This window comes from Microtus pennsylvanicus, chromosome 1 (assembly GCF_037038515.1).
Source record: "Microtus pennsylvanicus isolate mMicPen1 chromosome 1, mMicPen1.hap1, whole genome shotgun sequence".
NCBI classification, from domain to species: domain Eukaryota; kingdom Metazoa; phylum Chordata; class Mammalia; order Rodentia; family Cricetidae; genus Microtus; species Microtus pennsylvanicus.
This window is the reverse complement of record NC_134579.1, coordinates 161,900,121-161,912,370: the sequence shown is the minus strand read 5'-3', so window position 1 is coordinate 161,912,370 and position 12,250 is coordinate 161,900,121.

The following is a 12,250-nucleotide window of genomic DNA, read 5'->3' as shown; positions in this document are numbered from 1 at the left end:
ATAACCTTAGTAAATAACTCAATTTTCTTTCCTACTTCTTCACTTCTGTCCCAAGCATTCAAAGCTGCTGCTTGGCATAAATTCATGATGTGATCCTCATATAGAGATTGTCTTTGTACATCAGCATAATCTCCTTTTCCAAGAAGTTGGTCTTGGGAGATTTTCATACCTCTAGCCATACTTCACTGTTCAATGGTCTTAGCCTCTTCTTTCAACCAGGCTATCCACTGTAACTGAGGATAAAACTCCAAGACTACTTTAACCAAGTCTTTCTACTTTCTAGGGATAATTCTATTACAAGTTGACCATGAGTATAACACATGCTTCACAAAAGGTGAATGCATGTCATATGTACTGTCACTTCCTTGAATCTCCTTAAATTTTCACAGGTATCCATTTAACTCTTGCACAGTCTTGGGGATAGCTGTCATTTGCCAGTTTCTGTAAGGTGATTGGATAAATTAAAGTTGGTTGTTTGGAAACCTTAGTCTGTTCCTCTCTAACCTTGTAACAGAGACTGTGCTTTTATTTTCTAGTCACCCAGACCGAAATAATCACACAAAACTATATTAATTACAACACTGTTTAGCCAATGGCTCAGGTGTATTCCTAGCTAACTCTTACATCTTAAATTAACCCATTATATTATATTTCACCACAAGGCCAGTGGTTTGTTACCTCACAACTTGCTTCATGGGCAGCTACATGGTGTCTTCCTGAATCCACCTTCTTTCTTTCTGCATTCAGTTTAGTTTTCCCACCTCGCTATATTCTTCCCTGCAATAGGGGTCAAAGCAGCTTCTTTATTAACTAATGGTAATAAAGCATATTCATAGCTTACAGAGGGAATCCCACATCTTCTCCCATTTTCAGTCTAAATAAAAAGGAAGGTTTTAACTTTAATGTTGCAAAATCACATATAACAAAACAGGTATCAAGTAATAATTACAGTTACAATATTTAGTCTATATGTATCTGGTAAAATTAAGGAAAATATTTTATCATCTATTTTATCTTTTTAAATCTAAAATTTTATATATAATTTATCTTTTATCATAACTAAGGAAAACAATAAATATACCTATTAGTCTTCAATATTATCAAGGACCCCAGAGGATATAATGATAACCTAAGTAAGCAGGAAGTGCATTGTAAGCAACTTCCAAAGCTCTAGAATTGTCAGAGACATCTTGCTGCCTGGACAGTTACATACAAACTTCTTCTGTAGTGTTGGAGCATTCATCTTCAGCCTACAAGCCCATATTATCTGGAAGACTTTTCCATGAAGCAGGAAATTGGAAAGACGGTTTTGATTATATTGACAGTTTGTCAGCCATTTTATTTTGTATTCTGCAGAATGCCTTCCAGATTCTTTCATGAAGCTGCAACCTTGAAGGACTGTATCACATTCTTTTGGCAAGTTCAGCAGCCATTTTTCTGTGGGTCCTGTATATTCAGTTTCTACAGCATATAATCAAGAAGTCCAGGCAACAACAATTTTTGCCCAAATGACAAGCCTTGTCACATTGAAGGCAAATTCCATAACAAGTTTCTTCAATGTCCATCAACCTCCCTGAAGTAATTAGTGATACCAAAAGTAGGCATGTCTCACTGTCGAGAAAAGTCACTTTTTTTTTTTTGTTTTTCAGGACAGAGTTTCTCTGTAGCCTCTCCTGAAACTAGCTCTTGTAGACCATGTTGACCTTGATCTCACAGAGATCTACCTGCTTCTGCCTCCCAAATGCTGAGATTAAAGGCATGTGCCATTACCACCTGACAAAATCTAAGTTTTTAAAACATTTTAAATGTCATATTCTGTAAGTCTTTGAAGTGTTGATAATTATCAAACTGAAATATATCTCTGTAATCTAGAAAATCTAACTGATGTGACTACAAGTTTCACTATTATAAATGACCATTTATTAGTCTGTAATTTTAATTATACATTCCATTCTTAAGTGAGATATATTAACATAATACCTTAAAAAAGAGTAGAAATATACATATAACAAAATTGACCTTAAATTTGTATCAATAAACCAAAGTCCATACCAGTGTAAGGTATTTGTTTCTTTATCATATCCCCTTTTTAGAAAGATTGATTGTGACCCTTAACCACTTATAATCAACCCCCTTAAATAAAAACAAACATTTATAAACAACCAGTTTTGGAATTTGGGCATTGTTTTCTCCAAACTGGTTCCTGCTGTTTATTGGGCGAAGTGTTTTTAGGGTTCATGGAGACCTTCTGGGTGATCTTGTTTCACCAAACCACATTAGTCTGGAAGGAATCCACAGGTTCCCATCCTCTGTAAACCAATGCAGAACCTCTTTTCCAAAGTAACAAGTCCTTAGACTCAAATTTTGATATCAAGGTATCAACACCCCTACGTTTAGAATGGTTGACAGACAAACCTGCATGGGTTAAGCAATGGCCTTTAACAAGAGAAACTGCCTGAAGGCTTTAGAATAACTAGTACAGCAGAAACTAGATGTTTGCTGTTAAAAAGATATCTGAAAATTTGAGAATGGTAACAGATTTAGAAGCTGTTAATAAGGTGATTTAGTCAATGGACTCTCTACAGTCTGGCCTTCCTTTACCTTCTCTATTGCCTAAGGGAATACCTCTTACAATTACTGACTTAAAAGATTGTTTCTTCACTATACAATTACAAGAAGAAGACAGAGAAAGATCCACCTTTACAGTGCCTAAGTATAACAATTCTTACCCTGCTAAAATATAGCAATCTTTTGTAGAAAGATTCTCCCATGGGGAATATTAAATAGCCCACCTGTGCCAATATTTTATATGACAGCCATTAGAAATTATATGTAAGCAATTTCTTCAATCTATAGTTTACCATTACATGGGTGACATATTATTATCTGATTCAAATATATACCTGTACAAATAAAGACAGGCAATGCCCCAGAAATGCCTCTAAGAAAAATTAAACATTTTTTGTTTAATATAATCTGAAGCATATTACAGATATACCATATAGCCCTATATGCCAGGCAGTTAAAGAAAGATCAAATTGAACCCAAAAGGATATGTTAAATAAGCATAAAGCGATGATAAATATTCCCCCAAATAAATTACATAATATTTTATTAACTTTTAATTTTTTAAATGTTAATGAGAAAGAAACAACATCTTTAAAGTGACATTGGATAGTAGAAAGCACTATGGAATTAAATCAGCTGATATACTTTAACAATGTATTGACTTCATAATGGTTACCAGGATAAGTGTTACATTGGGGAAGGGGCTTTGCTTTTGTGTTCACAGGAAAGAAAAGGTATGGAGACAACTATAGTTGATAAAGATTTGATTTGAACAAGAGACACCTCTTAATTAGAAGAGATAATAGTTTATGAAAGAGTACGGCCATTTAATCTAAACTAACCTATAAAACTATCAAATGCTTTTCATTTGATCAGATATAACTTGCCAAAAAGAGAATCTCCCCAAAATTAGGGTTGGAGAAGGGTTTGTTTCTATCTTTTCAGAAGAATAAAGGTATCCAGCTAAGAAATCTGAAGACCACTGGACAAATGAGACATTTGAAGAAAAAGGACAATCATTCAAAAAAAAAGTCTCAAGAAAAAGAATAAATTGACTTATTGGTATATCACATTTCCAGCAGGATAAAATTTCAGAAATCTTCCCAAATGTTTGTTTCTATTATTCTTTATATGTATATAATACAAGCAGATTTTTTTTTGTAGTTCCAGTCAAACTAAAGATTAAAACTGGCTTTGGAGCTAGAGTGTGGCTCTCTCCTTCTTTAAACACAAGCATGCTTATTAAAGTGAAATCCAAAATCTATGTCTCATGTCAGAAGAGCCACCTACTATGAGACAGAAGAAAACAAATATTTAAGGAGTATTTTATTGCTACCAATCTCATAATCCTTTGATTTTATATTTGCCATTTAATAGCTTTTCTCAAGGTATAAGATATATATATATATATATATATATATATATATATATATATATATATATATATGAACCATGAACATGCCTAATAATGACGTTTGAAGTCCCCATAAGAAGGATGTGGTCCCACAGTGATGATTCCTCCAAGACTATGATAACAGCACTAAGATGAAAAACATCACCAAAGATTGGCTTTGGATTACAAGCTCCTCAGAACAGTTTTGAGGTGGCTGGCTGAGATGATTCAGCCTAACATCCTACTCTAGTCAGGACTTGAGACAAGCCCGGCACTTTCCCATTATGCAGATACTGGACAACAAATGATACAGCTACCTCCCCTAGAACTTGACAATTAGCCCAATTTTTTCTTTTCAGGATCACCTAAAGATGCGGTCACCCCCATAAAGTAAAAATAGGATGCCCACATTTCCAAGAGGTGGGTGGATGCTTTTTGGTCATTTAGTGGGTTATGGATATTTGTCATTGTTTAGGGTAGTTTGTTATAACTTGTTATTGGTAATGGTCAGGAAAAAAAGCTAGACAAAAAAAAATAGATTCAAGGATCTTGTTTAAAAAGAAAAAGGGAGGATATAGATACAATAAGATAAAAAGCAGATTATTGAATCTACTTTTAAAAAGCAACTACTAGTTTTCAATGTTTTACATTGGATTAGACTTTGGTATATTTGGTATATATACAAATTTTGTATATTGATACAAATTTGAGATGAATTTCCTTAGAACATACTGTACACACATTTCTACTCTTGTTAAAGTTATTGTACCTATACAACTCATGTAATGCAAATCTCTGGTCCTTGAAAATTATAACATACTGTTTAGGATAATAGGAAATACAGTTCAGTGGTCAATCACCTATTATAATTGAACTTGTAGCCACATTAAGTATTTTTTGTTTCCAAGGTCAAACACTTCAGAGATCTACAGAATATGGCATTTAATGTGTTTTAATAACATAGGTTCTTTTTTTTCTTTGTTATGACAAGAAGACATGTCTGCTCCTGGTAGTACCAATCTACTTCAGAGAAGATGGTGGACGTCAAAGAAGCCCCACATGGAGTTTGCTTTCTCTGTGGCAAAAGTAAGCCATTGAACAAGAAATTGTCCTTGTCTCAACTGCTGACAGTATGCTTTCATAATCAAACAAGCAGAAAATAAAAAAGAGTGACTGCCAAACCTTCCCCAGACAAGGCGGGACAGTCCTTCAAAAACCGTGCATCATAGAAAAGTCTGTCAGATATTCTAGGCCTGTAGATTGAAGATGGATGCCACAATATTGCAAAGGAACTTTGGGTGACTCTCCAGGCATCCAAATGTTTCTGTCTTTTCGCACAATGTTTGGAATTCACTTGCTTGCACTTTCTGCTTACTCAGTTAATACTATTTTCTCCTTCTGAGGTAGTTGAAGACTAAATAGTTATAGTTTTCATTGCTTACAAGACTCAGAAAAGAACTTCACTAAAGAAATGTAAAGTACAGAAATTTGAGAGAATGCAAAAGATAATTTTGGATGGTAATGCAAGTTATAGTAGAAAATAAAAAAAGCACACACCCCTGGACTCACCAAGATAGGATATATATGTAGTATTTTTTCAGAATTTGTCAAATTCAAATGGACAAGACATTGTTGATGTGTTTATTGACTGTATATATTGCATATAGTTATTATACTTATTACATATAGTTACTCTTATATTAGTCATAGCCTTTTTAATTTTATTTTTAAAATTTTGGTCAAAAATGGAAAATATGGTGATATTTTATCTGTTTTATGAATAAAACTTGCCTGAATACCAACCAGAAGGTAAATCTAAGCCACTAGAGGCCAAGCAGTGGTGTCACACACCCTTAATCCCAGGATTAGGCAAATAGTTCTTTGTGAGTTCAAGGTCACCCTGGGCTACACAAGATCAATACAGAAACAGATTTAGGTGGTGGTGGCTCACACCTTTAATCTCACCACTAGAGAAGAATATATGCCAGGATTAGACAGGAACTAGTGCTCTTTCTGTCTGAGGATTTCGTAGAGGTAAGAGCTCTCTATTGGCTGCTCTGATTTTCTGATCTTTATGTTGAACCCCAATATCTGTCTTGGGTTTTTTATTATTTGTGTTATATACCATCAAAATTGATAAATATTAGATCTGAACAAGGGAGACCTTAATTAGAAATGATGATAGTTCATCAAGCAGCATGACTGCTTAATCTAATCTAACCTAAAATAGAACCTCCCCAAAATTTGGACTGCGGAATGTTGTCTTTTTGTTTGTTTGTTTCATTTTTTTGTTTTGTTTTGTTTTGTCTTGCCAGGACTGTAGGCTGAAGGGTAGATTATTAAATCTACTCTGAAAAGAAAAAGAGAAGATATAGATATGATAGGATTAAAGGGTAGATTATTGAATATATTTTTAAAAAGCAACTACTAATTTTAATATTTTACATTGGTTTGGACTTTTGTATATCGTATACAAATTTTGTATATTGATATAAGTTTAAGATGAATTTTGTTAGAAAATACTGTATACACATTTCTACTCTTGTCAAAGTTATTGTACCTATGCAGCTCATTTAACAATGTAATGTAAATTTCTAGTTCTTCAAACTTATTATTCAACAATGGAAGATAATAAGAAAATGCATTTTAGTAATTAATCACCTATTACAATTGAACTTATAGTCATATTAGGTATGTTTCAAGGTCAAACAGACATATTTTAGATAGCTAGCTCTACATGATATGGCATTTAGGTTATTTTAGATTGGCAGCACCAATCTTCTTCAGAGAACATGATGAGCATCAAAGAAACTCCATATGGAGTTTGCTTTCTCTGTGGCAAAAGTAAGCCACTGGGCAAGAAATTGTCCTTGCTTCAACAGCTGACAGTATGCTCTTCAAATTGGACAAGCAGAACAGTTAAAAAAAAAGTGACTACAAAACCTTGCCCAGACAAGGTGGGACAGCCCTTCAAAAATTCTGCTTTATAGAAATGTCTGTCAAATATTCTAGGCCTGTAGAACCAATATGGATGCCCCAACATTGTGGAGGAACCTTGGGTGACTATCCAGGCAGTCAGCTGTTTCTGTCATTTCTCACATTTTTTGGAAGTCACTTACTTACACTTCCTTCTTACTCAGTTAATATTTCCTTTTTGGGTCTCTGAGAGAGTTGAAGACTTTATAGTTCAAATTGTAGTCTTTCTTGTTTACTAGACTTTGAAAAGAAACTCATTAAAGAGATGTAAAGTGTATAAGGTTGAAAGATATCAAAAGATAGTTTTAGAGAGTAATGCAAATTAGGATAGAAAGTAAATTATGAACAACACTTTGGAATCACTGAGATAGGATGGATAATGGAGTATTTTCTCTAAATTTGATAAATGTAAATGGATTAGACATTATTGATATACTTATTGCCTGTATATGTTATATATAGTCATTGTACTTATTGTATATAGTTTTTCTCATATTAGTTATGGCCTTCTTTTTCTATTTAGACAAAAGGGGGAAATGTAGTGATATTTTGTTTGTGTTTTAACAAATAAAGCTTGCCTGAAGATCAGAGTGTAGAGCTAAGCCACTAGAGGTCAGGGAATGGTGGCACACACCTTGAAAACCAGGGTTTGAAAGACAGAGGCTGAGATCTCTGTTAGTTTAAGGCACCCTGGCCTATATGAGAAAAAATTTGTCTAAAAGTGAAACAGAGCTCATACAAAGGTGATCCCAGCACTTGGATCCCATGCCTTTAATCTCAGCACTGGGGAGGTGGAGACAGCAGTGATATGGCTGGGCGGAGAGAGGAATACAAGGCAGGAGGAGACAGGGAGCTCAATGCAATCTGAGGATGCAATCTGAGAATGGCCTTCACAGTCTGAGGATGCAGAGTGAAGAGGTAGTCTGAGGACAGGATCACCCCTTCGATCTGAGCATTGGTAAAGGTAACAGGTCTTTCTAGTGGCTGATTACACTGCTTCCCTGATCCTTCAACTTTCATTCCCTAATATCCGACTCCAGGTTTTATTTATTAAGATCAATTAGAATTCTTACTACAACCCAACTGCCTAGAGATTTAAATTTTCAAGAAAAGAGAATTCTGGAGGAGTGGGGACCTAGAGATGGACATTGGTGGCAGTTATACAATACTGTGAAGGCACTTAGTAGGGTTATCATTAGGAACATAAATTATACAATACTGTGAAGGCACTTAGTAGGGTTATCATTAGGAACATGGTATTACTTGGAATAATGTAATGTTTACAAGGTAAGGAGCCAGTCACAAAGCAGCTCCAATATGAGCCAAGCCTAAGGCAGGCTCTAATAAAATCCCAAGGTGGCTCTGAGATGTTAGTGAACCAACCCTAAGTTATAAACCCAGATTGTGTAAAGCTGAAGTACCCTGGAACAACAAAAACAAAAGACCAAAGTGGAAATTTGGAGGCAATGCCAGGATTGCACAGCAGTGCTCTTGAGACACAGGCACCTCAAGTCTCTGTGCTGATCTCCATAGCTAAAGGGACTCTGAGACTGGCCACTGTGTATGACCTTGGCTCAAGTGACTATTGAGTTTCTGGCACCATTGTTGAGTTTACACATGCCTGCCTGTCAGCACTATGAAGTGTCTGGAGCACTCAAGAACCTTCTGGAACTTCCAATAGTGGTATCCTTCCTGTTGTCCTCCTGACCTGCCACAGAAGCACTTCCAGAGGGACAAGAGTTGAGCTCACTCTTGAAGTGCCTTCATGAGAGAGGATTCCCCAATGGAAGCCTGCAGCATTTCCTGTCTACTGTTCCACACGTGTGTATGTATGTTGGGGGGGGGTCTTTTAACTATAAAATTGTTTTGTTTTATCCTGTCTTTTGTTTTTCTAGATAGGGTCTTACAGTGTTTCCCTGGCTGTCCTGAAACTCACTCTATAGAGTAGGCTGGCCTCGAACTCAGAGATGAGCCTACCTCTGTCTTCTGAGTGTTGGGATTAAAGGCATGTGCCATCATGGCCTGGCTTGATATTACTGCAGTCATTATAACAGCATGGTATTGAAAGGACTTTTTGTGTCAATAAACTGAGCATATTCAAAAGGCACATTATGTGTGGACATCCTAATTGCCAATAACCTTATAGTTCACCCTACTGCTCTTCACAGTTATATTACATGATGAAAACGGCTAAGGGGGAAAATATGGTTTATGTGAATTTTACTACAATAAAAAAGCAAAGTCTTTTCTAATAAAGAGAAATTGGGCAAAGGCTAAAGAAAAATAAGTAAATTATACAAATCTGGGAGTAACAATCAAAGATACCTATGGCCCTGGACACCATGAGAGCAAGGTCAATCCCAAATCAAAGACCTGGGAGCTGAAAAAACAAACATTTGATTAAAAGTTCTGAGATATCTCAGTTCAAATTAAGTGCCAGGGAGTGTTTTTAGTTCCAAAACCATTGCCACCCCATGTCTACACTGGAGACAGGCTCTTTCTATGGAAAGAAGGGGAGACAAGAGGGAAGAATGAGCTCCTGTTGCTAGGATCTGTACCCTAAGCCCTGGCCAGATGCTGATGGGACTCTTCCCCTCCCAGCATGTGTATGGGCCAGGCAGCGGAAGCAGTCTTTAGTTCTAAGGGGACACTTAGATGAACTTAGGTCAATGTGTCTTTGACCCAATTCTTCTGTTTCCTACCCAAGACCCCCTGGTCTCTTTGTACTGGGAATGATAACCATGATCAGGACATAGCAGCTATTTTTTGTGGCCCCTGAGTTTCAATGCTTACATTGACGTATGTATAAAAGTCAGGGGTTAAGAAAGACGCTGATACTATCCACAAAAAAATGTTCTCAGTGAAGGGACACCCAAGTTGATGAGCAGAGAGGAAATTTGTGATTTCATTAGGTTGCTAAGGCTACTGAAAACTGCACCAGGACCTCTTTCTCTCCCCAGTGTTCCTTTATTGAAGACAATCCAAGCACACAACAACCAACCATGTTGAGTTCACTCTTCCTTCCTTCCTTCCTTCCTTCCTTTCTTTCTTTCTTTCTTTCTTTCTTTCTTTCTTTCTTTCTTTCTTTCTTTCTTTCTTTCTTTCTTTCCCTAAGTCTTGTTAGGCATCTGACCCATGTATTCAGCTTGTGGACCAGGCAAAAATATGGGCAGATTTTCATTGCATAGAGAGTTTCAGGCAAGCCAAGGTTATATGGCAAGACTTTGTCTCTAAAAACCAAAACAAAATAAACAACAACACAAATGTTAGGGCTTTCCTGGTTGAGTTTATTCTTTCCAGAATTTCCTTACTTCCTAGTGTTGGCTTTTGCTGACCTGTGCAGATTTTGTCTGCTGGACCTGTGATCTGAGAACCTGAATGAATGGGGAAGACTACAGTCTAATGCTGTGGACAATATTACTTCGGTTTCAGTGTACTTTTATACAAAAACCTAGCAAAGAAAACAGTGATCCAAGAAAGGTTGTTTGAGTTCAGAAAAAACATGTAAACAAATGTCAACAAGCATATTCTAAATATTAGCATGTTGTAAGAGGTTGCTTGTTTGTTTCCCAGCTGCCCAGCAGCTCAGACCCAAAATAATCACACAGAAACTATATTATTTAAAGCACTGCTTGGCCTATTAGCTCTAGCTTCTTATTGGCTAACTCTTACATCTTAATTTAACCTGTCTTCATTAATCTATGTATCACCACAAGGCTGTGGCTTACCAGGTAAAGTTTGGGTGTCTGTCTCCAGCAGGGCTACATGGCTTCTTCCTGACTCCACCCTTCTTTCTCCCAGCATTTAGTTTAGTTTCCCCTTTGCCTAGCTCTGTTCTGCCCTGCTCTACTATAGGCTCAAAACAGTTTATTATTATTATTATTATTATTATTATTATTATTATTATTATTATTATTATTATTAACCAATGGTATTCACAGCATATAGAGGGGAATCCCACATCATTAACAGAGCAGTTCTTTTGCAGAACTTTCTCAGGAAATCAATCTAACACAATCGCCTGGTATGAACTATAGATTATACTTGGGGAAGCATGGAAGAAAGGCAGAAGGGCCATATCCAGATTCAGGGTATAGTGACTGAATTGGGTTTTATAGTCATGTTCTGACATCCAACAAAAATAAACGTCTTATAAATTCAATGTAAATGTTTAAAATAGGAGGCACAGTGTCACATCCAAGAACAATTCAGGGAACAAAATTCTCCTTCCTTTTCTCCTGGAGTCTCTTTCACAGTTCTCCAAGGCATTGTTCACCATGCATCATTCTTTTGGCTTGTTTGGACCCCTAGAGGGTTATTCAAGCTGGTAAGGCCTGGCTTTCCTGTAATGGCGTAAACGAATGCAGACAGATTGTAAAAATATATATATAGCTTTAATGTCGAAATAGACTTACAGAACCACCGTTCCCAAGGAGACTAGGAAAAGCAGAAGAAACAACGGCTGGGAGCATGCTTGCCAAATTTATAGGTAAACATTAGCCCGAGGCGAACACGCCCCCTAAGGGGTGGGACTTATCCCTACATCTCTCCTTTTTGTCTAAATAAGACAGAACTAAACCAAATACAACTATATACAATATCAACAAATAATAAATATAACAAACAATATTGAGAACAAAAGCTTTGCTAAACATTCTATCTCAAGGAGTCCAAATAATGTAGAGAGTAACTACAATTATATAATCTTCAACTCCGTCAAAGATCTGAGAAGGGAATAAACACTACTCAACAAACGAGATATATCCAAAATGTGCAACAATTGACAGAGACAACTGACTACCTGGGCAATCACCCAAAGTCTCGTTTGCAACGTTGAGTCAACCAATTTTGGCTAAGGCCTAACATAACTGACATACCATTATTAAAGGCAAGGAACTTTTCAAAACTATCTTACCCTCTCTTGGCAGGATATGACAGTCCTGTTTTATCCATTGATACACGCTCTGTATCTCTGTCAGTGGTTGAGGTATGGGCATTTCTTTGCCCAAAGGCCAGTTCTGTCAAATAGAAAGGCTCCAGATGGAGTGTCTTTGGTGCTCAACATTCTCTCGGGAATAGAGCTGTGTTGCCAGGAGCAATTGTGTCTCACTATCACGAAACTCTGAGTTAGATTAAAGGCCATTTTCTACAGCTCTTTGAAGAGGTCGAAGATTATCTATCTATACTGAGTATAATATCTATATATCTAGAGAACCTGATTAGTCTAATTATAAATGACAAACTTAGATGACTATCTATATAATTCTCAATATCTATCTAACTTAAAGACTAAGACAATAAACAACTGTGTAA